The sequence below is a fragment of the Sus scrofa genome, chromosome 13, assembly GCF_000003025.6.
Source record: "Sus scrofa isolate TJ Tabasco breed Duroc chromosome 13, Sscrofa11.1, whole genome shotgun sequence".
Classification (NCBI taxonomy): Eukaryota; Metazoa; Chordata; class Mammalia; order Artiodactyla; family Suidae; genus Sus; species Sus scrofa.
In genome coordinates this window covers 15502264-15515593 of record NC_010455.5, presented here as the reverse complement: position 1 = coordinate 15515593, position 13330 = coordinate 15502264, and the positions used below count along the sequence as shown (strand labels likewise).

The 13330-nt window shown below is 38.2% G+C and overlaps 1 protein-coding gene across 3 annotated transcripts in view; it reads right to left on the bottom strand.

Annotated features, from left to right (window-relative positions):
- The window catches only part of RBMS3 (RNA binding motif single stranded interacting protein 3), a 1489550-nt gene that overhangs the window by 942877 nt on the left and 533343 nt on the right, over positions 1-13330 (bottom strand). The gene's annotated exons all lie outside the window — the stretch shown is intronic.

The window sequence follows — 13330 nt, the reverse complement described above, 5'->3', positions numbered from 1 at the left end:
ATCACTAACTTCTTGGTTCCCCATTCAAATGGTCACTCATCACTGTTTGATATTCTTCTCATCATGTCTCTAATGAGTTCTCCTGCTCTCTCTTTCTGCCACCACCTTTACTGCCTTCAGATACCTGAAATTTCTCTTTCCCACTTCCCACCCTTTCCCACTCAGTGCCATACCAATTTCTGGCTTCAGTCTTCTTAAAGAATACAATTAATATTTTCATCAACTCTATTAACTGACTTATCTTTTCCCTCCACTAAACTTGGAAGAAGGGAGGCTCCTGCTAGCAAAGGCCAGTCCCCCTACAGGTGCCCAGATTCTTACCTTCTTGCATCCTCAGTTATCTGCCAATTTGCATTTTGATCCTTCTTGCCCTCCTGCACTCATCCCACCTCCCAGTTCTCTGAAATCATCATTTCTACTTGCTCCAATTGGTGCCAATTTAAAAGAAAAAAAAAGGTTCCCTCAGTGCCACATCCTGTCTAGCTACTGTCCTCTCTTTTTCTGCTCATAAGTGTTTTCTTTACACACTTTCTTACCTTCCATTAATTAATCAGCTCACTTTAAAGACACTTCTTTACACTAAAGCTGAGAACATTGCTCTTGATGAGAAAACATGCACTTGAAATTTTTCTTAAAAAAAAATAAAACAACCCTTGTGCCAGTGCTGATATCAAAAAAATGAAAGGTCACAAAATCATAAGTTTATTTTATCTTCAACTTAGTTGACCTTATATGATCACATTTTCTCTTGACTTTTGTGAAAACAAAGTCTCCTGGCTTTCCTCCTATCTCTCAGGCCAGTCATTTTCCCTTTCCTTTACCAATTCAGCTCCTTTATGTTAGGAAACTCCACACTCTTAGACGTCTCAGTAACTTCATACATGTTGCTCCGCTTCCCTGAAATACCATCTCCTCTTCTCTTTGTAGGGCAACTCTTAATCATCCTTCAAGTTTCATCTAAATATTATTACCTCAGACTAGAATTGTAGAAATCCCCAATTGAAAATCATGTGTCACATTATCTTCTAAAATCTCTGTCTTTTGTAATTTTATACTCATTTTTGATATTATTTATGTCAGGACTCACATGCCACCATAAAGCCTCTAAGGGCAGGGACCATGTTTGTCTAGTCATTGCTCTATTAGAGCATCTTAACACAAGGAAGAACCTCTATAATTAATTGTCAGGTAAATGAATGAATAACCTAGAACTTGGAAAATGTTCAGTTGCTACTGTAACACAACTAAAGAGAAAGGAGAGTGGACGTGCATTAGGTATACTCATGTTTGATCATTTTCAACTGTTTTCTGCATCAAAGATCAACAAATGTGTGGGCAAGCTGTACACTGTAGCTCTCTGGACTTTCTGCTCAATTTTTCTGTAAGCATAAAACTGCTCTACAAATAAATTTTATCAATAATAAAAAAAAAACAGGAAAAGATCACTCCTTAGTAATGAAGAGCCTGGGTTATGAATTAAACAGCGTAATTTCAGTCTTAATTCTGTTACTTAAGAGCTGCATGACTTTGGGCAAGTCCCTCAAACTTTCCCTTAGGGTAGGATGCTTTCTGTTTGCTTTATTTTGTTTTATTTTAATGTTTTAGTCACTGATGTTATCTATAGCCCCTAGAACAATGCCTGGCATATAGTATGGACTCATAATTACTGAATAAATGAATATACTTTAAAAAAAAGAAGCTAACAAACAAGCCTCAACTTTTGCAACCCAATTTTATAGCAAAATGGAGAGTTCTATGCTAACAAAACCCATATCATTTCTTCATTTGCCAGATGGACAATTAGTAGCATCAGTACCAAATGCTTGTCTGCTGAGATTTCCTCCAATTCATGTTTCTAGCAATTCAAGTCTTTTTCTCTGTATGGGGAGAAAATGCAAGTTTCCCCATCCACTCAGAATTTTCATCAAGAAAGCACTTCTTGTAAATAAAAATGGAAAGGCAGGAGTTCCCGTCGTGGCTCAGTGGTTAACGAATCCGACTAGGAACAGTGAGGTTGTGGGTTCGATCCCCGGTCTTGCTCAGTGGGTTAAGGATCTGGTGTTGCTGTGAGCTGTGATGTAGGTCGCAGATGTGGCTCAGATCCTGCATTGCTGTGGCCATGGCGTAGGCTGGAAGCTACAGCTCCGATTCGACCCCTAGCCTGGGAACCTCCATGTGCTACCAGTGTGGCCCTAGAAAAGACAAAAAGACACACAAAAAAATGGAAAGGCATTCTCCACATCTTCATAAACAAATAAGCACTTCATTCTACCTGGTTGCTCTGATTGTGTGAAACAATGAAATTTTGACAAACTCCAGCTGAGAGTGGTCACTTAAACCCAGTCACCAGCTTCCAGAAACCCTTGGTGCCACCCAACTTAAAATGTCTCAGAGAGGAGTTCCCTTCATGGCTCAGCAGTAACAAATCCAACTAATATTCACGAGGACATGGGTTCCATCCCAGGCCTTGCTCAGTAGGTTGGGGATCCAGCATTGCCATGAGCTGTGGTGTAGGTTGCAGATGAGGCTGGAATCCTGGGTGGCTGTGGCTGTGGCTGTGGTGTGGGCTGACAGCTGCAGCTCTGACTCAACCCTTAGCCCAGGAACTTCCATGTGCCATGGGTGTGGCCCTAAAAAGCCAAAAAAATAATTTTAAAAAGTTCTCAGGTAGATAATCCACTGCTGTTGTCAAGTAATAATATCATGTGTATGGCTCCTAGAAGTGCAGAGAAAAATAATTAAGGTATCTCTCTAGAAATTAGAAGAAATAGAATTGTTAATATGTAGGAGATTGCCAAAACTAAAAAAGCATGCTCCACAAAACTTGGCAGAGAAATAAAAATTGGCAAAGGAATTAAAACATTCTTACTATGCAGGTTGGGATCATGTTGAATTCATGTCAGCAAATCATAGTTCTCTAAGACCCAGCTCAGCAAATTTATGTTGTTTAAGAAAAAAAAGCAATGTGTACTATGGACGGTACAGTTTTGTGAAGTGCTTTCAACCTTGCACAACATGTGGTAAACATTGGTCCTACTATTTCAAAGTTGAACAGAGTTTTTTCAAGATTATCCTTCTAAAATACATATAAATCGAACTGCCAAAGCGAGATACAGTGCATCCTATTTAAAATGTTAACCCCTGTGAAAGGGAAATAAAATCATTCAGTGCAATCATTGTTAGATCATTAATTGTTAGTCTTATTTGTCATCAAATCTCAGAGCAAACCAACATTTATTGAGTAGATACTATGGGCTGGATATTGTGCTGATCTATGAAGACAAGTTTTCTTATCGATACTCGAAGATGATAAAATATGATTGAAAAAAAAGGAAGTCAGCATTTGTCTGTTTGTTCATTCATGCTTTCAGTCATTCTGCTTTCATTCATTCATTCCGTGATTCCTCTAATTTGCCAAACACTCCACCCAGTGCCTGCCATCTAAGAGTAACCCAAACATCCATTGACAGATGATTGTATTAGGAAGATGTGGTATATATACACAATGGAATAATACTCAGCCATAAAAAAGAACAAAATAATGCCATTTGCAGCATCATGGATGGAACTAGAGACTCTCATCCTGAGTGAAGTAAGTCACAAAGAGAAAGACAAATACCATATGATATCACTTATATCTGGAATCTAATATATGGCACAAATGAAACTTTCCACAGAAAAGAAACTAACTCATGGACTTGGATAATAGATTTGTGGTTGCAAAGGGGGAGGGGGATAGAGTGGTATGGATTGGAAGCTTGGGGTTAGTAGATGTAGACTATTGCTTTTGGAATGGATTAGCAATGAGATCCTGCTGTGTAGCACTGGGAAGTATGTCTAGTCACTCATGATGAAGCATGATAATGTGAGAAAAAAGGATGCATACATGTATGTGTAACTGGGTCACCATGTTGTACAGTAGAAAAACAAATAATGTATTGGGGAAATTTAAAAAAATAAAAATTAAAAAAGAAAAAACAAAATAGATATGGTCTTAGCCTTCATGAGGCCAGACATTCTGCTAGGTATTTTACAAGTATTACCTTAGTTAATTTAAATCTCAATGCTATGATTGTTAAGAAACCAGTTTCCTCTGAGGCAAAGAAAATTTGTTGCTCATCAAATATCCACATTTTCCTATACTTTTCAGCCCCCCTTAGTAGATGTGGTGGGCTGTGTGACAATTTTAAACAGTAGATAGAGGCAAAAAGTAACGTGTCCCTTCCAGACCAAGACAGTTAAAGCTGATGTGCCTCCTTCATCTCTGATTACTGATTTACCTGTACTTGTGAAGGCCACATGGTCAGATAGTTCTACCACAAGACAAAAGATGCCTGGAGCCCTGAATCACTGACTGGAGGAGAGCTTCCTTGGGGAAAATGGTAGAAATGCATAGTAATTTGCATGAGCAAGAAAAAACATGCATTTTATTAAGCCACTGAAATTTGTGTTTGTTACTACGGGAAAGGCTGACATATATATTCTCCTATAATCATGATTCCTAAGAGTCTGAGTTAATGTAAATTAATTTAGAGGCTCTTAGAGCTCCTATTGTAACTCAGAGGTAATGAACTTGAGCAGTATCCATGAGGATGCAGGCTCCATCCCTGGCATAACTCTGTGGTTTAAGGATCTGGTGTTGCCATGAGCTTCTTTGGTGTAGGTTGCAGACGTGGCTTGGATCCTTCATTTCTGTGGCTGCAGTATAGACCAGCAGCTGCAGCCCTAATTCTACCCTTAGCCTGGGAACTTCCATATGCCGCAGGTGTGGCCTAAAAAAACAAGAGATTTCATGAATCCTTGGGGATTTCATTAATTAATCTGTCATCTCTAGTGTCAGAGAAGTCCAGTAATGTCAACTGATCAAAGTCTGGGCAAGACTGAAAGAAAGTTTATCAGGAGAAATAGCTTCTTATCTGAGGTGTTTCTGATCCTATCATGTCCCACAACTTTATCTAATAATTTAGCATAATAAATTGTCTACAACATAACTCTTTTTTCTTTATGCTGTATATCAAATTCCTAAATTTACATACCAATTGTGGCAAAACAACCATTCTTCACTATTCCATCTCTAAACTATTTTTTACAGAAAATTAGAACGAGATCAGGACCTACAGTTATATTTGTTTATCGGAGATATTTTGACTCCAGTTAACTAGAAAGCCAAGATGAAATGAAAGCCAGTCTGTACCTATTTGATTATCTAAAGGCATATTTCCTTATGTCTCAGAATACTGGCAAATAAAAAACTTACCTAAATCTCAGAACTGATAATGAACATTACTCTCTATATGATTATTCATATTATAATTCAATATTCAGAATACATTTTTGAAGTATGAAGTATTATTTAATATTTTACAGACAAAGACACTGAAGCTTGGTTAGGATTACCTAACTGGTGAATAGATACTAATCCAGCTTCATCCGGTTTCTCTTCTAGGCTTTCATGTAATATCATGAAAATAAGAGCAAAAGGAGGAGAAAGGACATGAACTTGACACTGTTTGCCAGCTGACAACTGGCCATTCCTGAGCCCATCTCCCTGCATCCACTACAGTGGCTGAAGAGCTAAGTACTCACTTAACCAGTTTCTCTACAGCTTTCAGAGGCCACATAATCCATTCCCATAGCAGAAGTCTGATAGGGATATTGGCAAAATTTCTTCTATCCTAATGAGTAGAACTGAAGCAGGTAATAAAAGCATTTTCTCTTCTGCCTGCTCTGAGTGCAGATGTGAGCCTGAAGGAAGGGCAGCCAACTTGCCATTAAAAGAAGCCAAGACACTAAAGATACAAAGACGCTTGATAACATCATCAACCCAGCCCTTGCCTACCTACCCTCAAACATACTATCATACGAGATAAAAATAGGAAAGATGAAGGGAAGAAAGGAAGGAAAGAGGACAGGCAGGAAAGAGAGGAAGGAAAAAAGGAAGGAAGGGAGGAAGGAAGGAAGTTAGCTTTTAAAAAACTCATGAGAATTTCCCATGTCAGTGATCTATTATTATGTAACAAATCATCCCCAAACCTAGTGGTTTCAGAAAGCTACCATTTATTGATCATGACCAATAATTTGGACTTGGCTCAGTTGGAGGTCATTCTGCTGGTCTTGCCTTGGTTCATTAACATGCCTTTCTTCAACTGGCAGCTCAGCTAAGGTTAACAATGTGAAATGATCTTATCTATTTGTCTGGAGGAGGATGCTGGCTGCCAGCTAGGTCATGTGTCTCCAGCAGGTTGGCCCACGCTTTGTTACAAGAAAGCAGTGTCAATTCACCAGTCCTTCTTGACCCTCTGCTGGCATTGCATGTGTTAATGTCAATTAGCCGGAGCAAGTCACACGGTCAAGCTTAGAGTCAACGTGAGAATGGGTGACACAAAGGAATTGAAGACAAGGAGATATGATCCATTAGGAGCCATTATTCTAATAACCTACTAATTATATTTATTATTTACATCCTCAGCATTAACAGATTTTTACAGCATATATGACAAATAAGCGTCACAACCTAAATCACCCAATATCAGATATTACTTACTTTCCTTAATCTGAACTATAACTGATATTACAAATTTTATTTTCTCATATATCTCTATTGATAGATCCATAGCCATCTATTCTCCTTTTGGATAATGGGACTGAGATATGCTAGAATTAAGAGCCAAGTTACGGGCTAGTAGAGTTAGTGATCACTGAGGACCTCCTGCTCTCTGAGGGGATGTGTTAACAGCCCAGATATTAGTGCCACTGTTTCTACTAATCTCACTTTGCAAACCAAACAATTTTACTTGGGAGAAGGAGTAGAGATGGGAAGTAAAAACGAATGTGGAGAAAGTTTGTTGCTGCTAATCTTCTCAGCATTAGGTTAAAAACACTGAACATGCAGGGAAGAACCGCATGCAAATCTTTCATCACAAAAAAGTAACATGCATTATTTGTCTGACACAAATGCAAATTTTTAGTCCCTGTGGTGGGGTCTGTGATTGGCTTCATGTTTCCACAATCAGAGCCAGAGCAAGATTCTTATAGTTCCATTTCTTCCACCCAGTTCATTTTCTTCCTAATCGCTAGCTTTGCATCTTCCAAATCTTCTGATGTAGCCAAAGGGCAAGAATAAAAGCTTTCTTAAAGGCTCTTTCCTCCTTTTTCTCTCTGGAATCAGTGCCACTGTCAGCTTTCATGACATTTCAGGGAAAGGGGAGACCTTAAATTTGTTCTGTGACTATTTAAATTGGCTAGAAAGACATGTTTGAATGGGAGGTAACTTAAAAACTAACTTTCTAAAGAACTTCCTTTCATAGTCTGACAAGGAGATATCAATGGTTGCCTTTCAGTTTTAACCCTCCAAGCTAATATTTTTGATGCGTAGGAATTCATATGGAATCATAACAAACTCAACCAAAGATGTCTAGGAAGCCAAACAACAGAAAATGTTTTTCAGAATGGCTGTAATTTTCGTCAAGAGGGTATGGCTACAGGTCAGATGAAAAATCCATTCCCAATATGAGATATTGGCAAATATCATTTTTCCAAAACACTATCTTCTTCCAGAATAGTTTACCAAAAAGCTATTGAAATTCAGATGTCTGCCTACTAAACACTATGGAAAAAAACATTTTTTATTTAATTTTTTTTAAACATGATATAGTTTGAACAAGGCAAAAGACTCAAAAAAAAAAAAAAAAAAAAAAACTCTATCACAGGAATGACCTGTTTCACCATTCTCAATTCATTTTACAAAGTATTTTAAGAGGAATATAGAAGTTGCTGGGACTCCCATAATTATTTTTTTTTTAGGAAAAAAATATTGAAATAATGTAATAGGGCTATTCTCAAAGCAAGACAATTATCTTGCCATGAAGAAAGAGAAGCAAAATAATCTTTTCCATTTTTCATCCAATAGACCTTGGGTGAATTAACTCAAACTTCAGACTGAAATTTTAAATGCTCCAACTTGAAAACTGAGTAGCTGGGAGATAAATCTAGCACAGGTTTTGGAGAAGTTGTGCCTGAAATCAGATGCTCAACTCACCTAAGACTGTCAGAAACACACTTTGTAAATGCTTGGCCAACTGAAATGACCTGAAGAGATGGGAAAGCTTTCTTTGGAGGAAACACAAAAGCAAAGGAAGAAAAACCATCCACTTCCACTTCATTTTGGACTACAGGAATATAAGGACTTTTTTTTTTTTTTTTTTTTTTTTTTTATGGCTGCACCTGTGGTATGTGGAATTTCCTGGGCTAGAGGCTGAATCAGAGCTACAGTTGAGGCCTATGCCACAGCCACAGTAACATTATATCTGAACTGCATCTGAAACCTATACCACAGCTTGCGGCAACGCCAGAGCCTTAACCCACTGAGCAAGGCCAGGGACCAAACCCACATCCTCACAGACACTATGTCAGGTTCTTAACCCACTGAGCCCCAATGGGAACTCCAGGACTTTCCTCTTGACCCACAGAGTAATGAAAAGGCCAAGTGTTTTCTAGGTGGGGTGTGACAGCGAAATCGATGTGAAATATTCCCTGTGTTTAAATCCTCTGATGAGAGTTACAGCTCCCAACCATAAGCCTGGGGAGGTACTGGAATGCTAATTTTTTCATGGAGACAGAAAATGTCCCTTTATCTTTGCAAGAAAGACTATTTTAAAGAGCACATGTTCATTAGTTCAATTCATCACAACTAAACCTTTTGAACAGGGCACAAGTACTTAGCACTGGCAAAGTCATCATGATCAAAGGAAGAGGGTACATGTTAGAGGGTCCATACTCAGGAAGAAGCTACTCTTCCCTCTTCCGCAGATGAACCCAGAAACCACCCCAAAGGAGCAATTCTAATGGGGGTCAGGCATGGTTAGAAGGACTATTTACATGTCTTAAGGCACCTAAGCTCTCATTCAGAGCACGACTTCAAGGTGGCAGTCTTTCACTATCTGGATGACTGTGCCCCATAAAAAGGAAGGAACAGCCCCTCCACTGCCTTGCTGCCTTCCTCTCATGCTCCGTAGGGTCCACCATGTAGAAGGGCACCAACCCTTTATGGCTTCCTTTAGAGGCCCCCCAGGTTCAGAAACTCTTAAAGAAGCTTAGCTATATTGTTCCTTGGTAGGGAATGAATGACAGCAAAGGAGGAAGATACATAAAATTTCAAACTTTCTAACTAGGTAACACCATATTTTAAAATCATCAGCTGTTAACATATCACAAGTTTGGTTATTAACATTCAGGAAAATCACAGACACTTAATTTTATTTTGAATCTTAATACTATGGACTGTTACCACATCAAAAAACTATTTGATAGCAAGGAGGGGGAAACTATTTAATTTGATGGAAGGGGGAAACCCACACACAGATGACGTAAAGGAACTCCAGATGGAGTCCAATATTTTCGGTGAGGAGGCAGATTGATGGCAGGTGAAAATTAACTCTGGAAAGGAGGAAATCATACATGTCTGCAAAGTGTCAGATCAACTTTCAGGTGCCACAGTCTGGATGTTTTGTAACCTCGGTATAAAAAGTCAGCTCACATCTTTATCTGTCACGGGAGCATAGCTGTGAATGCAAGAGACTGAATATCACAGGATAACTCTTCCCCTGTAACTTGCATCTGTCAACAGCTGGGCTCTAAACTGACCAAATGTTCTACAAAGAAAAGAGTTTGGAGTCAGTTAAGAGTTAGTGTGATGATGTTCTTCACCGTGAAAAACCAATTTTCGGAAAGCAAACAGGATGCTTGGCAGAATGTGAAAGGCAGCGTCCCGACACACTGCCTACGCCTTAGAACCAGGAGTAAAACCACCCTAGACTGGAAGGAAATCACCTCTTTCCATACAAAGAGCAATATTTGGACCAGAACTCAGGGGCTTTCCAAGCAGGACAGTGGGAGATACGGCCATACATTTAGATTTTATGAAGTGACCAATATAATGAAGAGCTTCATTTTTGCTAATGAAAGAGCCTGAGAAGTACAGTTATAATATCACAATGAGTTGGGGTCAGAAAAATGGGTTTTCTGTAGGACTGTCTTGTGCCTTCTTATGCCATTTTACAAAGCAAGAACTAGGGTCACCTGGAGGTGATGGCAAGGAAAGAAAATATATGAATGGAAATTTTTCTTCTGCCCAGGACATAATCAAATGTGGCCTTCAATTTCGCTGAAGGTCAAGTGCTGTGGCTGGAGTTTAAAGAAGCCGGATACTTTAAGATCCACAGTAACAATGACAACGGGGCAGATAAATAAGGTGTGATTGAACCCCAGACTGAGATATGAACAAATAACCATAGAGGCCATGAAAGGTTTGGTGTAGCCTCTATGTGTAATCCCTGAACCAGGAGGTGGCTGGAACTGTGGGCGTTAGAGGCAATGTCTCCTCTGCCTTTCTGAGGCAGATTGCATCATCTTCAGCATCAGAGAAATGGCAGAGGAGGGATAGCCCCACCTTCCCACTAATCCAAAATGCTCTTTGCTTATTGTTGACAAACTTCTATAAAGAGTGGTCTGTCTTACTAGTAAAAATGTAAAACCACTTAAACTGTGAATTGTTCAGCAGTGACTTATAATTCAAAGGGACTTCTTTAAGGGCACGTGTGGGGTTTTTCACTGTATAAATCCATCTATCTATCTATCTATCTATCCATCCATCCATCTATCTATATATTTCACTGTGTATCAATTTCTGATAAAATAAAGTTTACCTTTCATAGGCACACAGGAGATGTAAACCCTTTTTCTGTTGTGATTGGAGGGGTCAAGTGGCTGGATCTGCTGCTGACATGAAAGAAGTGAAAGGTGAGTCACACCTTGTAATCACCTGGTCAAAAAGCAACTAAGCTTTTTTGGACCCACGGTCAGTAATGTTGAACCTGAGGAGGCCCCATCAGCCTGGGGTTCCGAGTGATACAAGGAGAGGAGTGAGTGACCCTACAGCCCATGACAGGTGGGCCCTGGGAGCCAGGCATCAACCTCTGTTGATAAGCCTGAGAGACCTGCATGTTATTCACCACAGCAGCATAATCTAGTATATCCCCATGGATACACATGATGTTCATTCTTCCCCAAGAGAAGATCCTTTGAGGTTGCACCAAATCCAGACACTTATCAACCTGTGAAGAGTAACCAGTTAACCTCAACACTGCAACAAAACACAAGGTAACACTCTTTGACATAAATTGCAGCAATATCTTTTCAGATTCACCTCTTAGAGTAATGAAAAGAAAAACAAAAATAAACAAATGGGGCCTAATTAATCTTAAAGGCCCAGCAAAGGAATCCATAAACAAATGAAAAGACAATCCACAGAATGGGAGAAAGCATTTGCAAACAAATGTGACCAACAAGGGATTAATATCCAAAATCAACAACACATGAAGCTCAATATCAAAACAAACAAAGGAACAACCTAATCAAAAATATTGGGCAGAAGATCTAAATAGAAATTTTTTCCAAAGAAGACAAACAGATGCACAAAAAACATATGAAAAGATGTTCAATGTGGGTAATTACTAGAGAAATGCAAATCAAAACTACAATGAGGTTATCACCTCACACTAGTCAGAACGGCCATCATCAAAAAGTCTATAAACATTAAATTCTGGAGAAGGTGTGTAGAAAAGAGAACTCTCCTACACTGTTCATGGGAATGTAAATTGGTACAACCACTACTGAAAACAGTGTGGAGATTCCTCAGAAAACTAATATAGAACTATCTTATGACCCAGCAATCCCAGTTCTGGGCATACATCCACAAAAAAACTCTAATTCAAAAAAATACATATACCCCAATGTTCATAGCAGTGCTATTCACAATAGCCAAGACATGGAAGCAACCTGAATGTCCACTGACAGAGGAATGGATAAAGAAGATGTGGTAAATATATGTATTGGAATACTACTCAGCCATAAAAATAAATGAAATAATAATTTGCATCCACATGGGTATACCTAAAGATTATGATACTTGGTGAAGTAGGTCACAAAGAAAGACAAATATCATATGATATCATTTATATGGGGAATCTAAAAAGAGATACAGATGAACTATTTATAAGTGAGCTCTATTTTTACACAATTAGAAACTCAGAATTTTCCATAATTGGTTAAAAACTTGATGTAAAGAAACTGTGCTGAATAGTATTAGATAGAATCTAGATGCATAGTCTGGAGAGCATTAGTGGAACATTGGTAATGAAATGAGTGATCTGTATTCTGTGGATCAGAAATTTTCAAGTAGCCACAATTACTAAGTATTTTACCAGTTCCTAGTAGAAAAATTGATAGTTACAGTCAAAACATTTTTTATATTATTTATAGCTCATTGCATAGAAACCATGCTTAGATACAGAGTAACTATACAGAGTATCCATTCTTTAGGGTAGGTCTGATTTTCTCAGGTAACCTTTTAAAAAAATAATCACAGTTAAAGGAGTACCCAAACAACTTGTATAGAAAAATCTGGACCCAAGATTGACAATACTGATGGGAATTCTAGTTCCCAGTCTAAGTAGATGTAACAAAAACAACTTAGATGAGAAAGGTGACTTAGTATTGCTTAGTTTTAACTGAGCAATATATTTTATTTTATAATAAAATATATATTATTATTTTATAATATAATTATTTAATAATAAAATACATATAGATATTTATATAAATATGTATTTATATAAATATAATATTTATATTTATTATAAAATAAATTATTTTATTAAATAAAAATAAATCATTTTTATTTACCACTGGTGCGTATGTAGACACATATACAACACACAACACACTCATATTACATTTCTGTATATATACCAGTGTTTCTTAACCTTGGCATTTAATTACCTGACAATTTGGGCCAGTAATCCTTGAGAAGGAAGCTGTTCTCTGTGTGTTACAGGATGTTTAGAGGCATTCCCAGACTCTACCCACCAGATTCTAGTAACATGGCCCAGTTATTACAAGCAAAATTATCTCCAGATATTGCCAAGTGTCTCATGGGGGGAAAAATTTGTCCCTGGTTGACAACTTGATATATATACTCTGTATCTGTATACTCTGTGTACATATATATCTGTCTTAGTTCATTCGGGCTGTTATAATAAAACATCACACAAGTAATAGCTTATGAACAACAGGAATTTATTTCTCACAGCTCTGGAGGTCAGAAATCCGAGGTCAAGTTACCACCATGGTCACCTTCTCTGTGAGAGCCCTCCTCCTGGTCCATGGCCAGTGCATTCTCCCTATGTTCTCATGTGGTGGAAGAGAAGGAGGAAATCTCTCTAAAGCATCATTTATAAAGGCACTAAAACCTGCCCATGACTTATGACCTTTG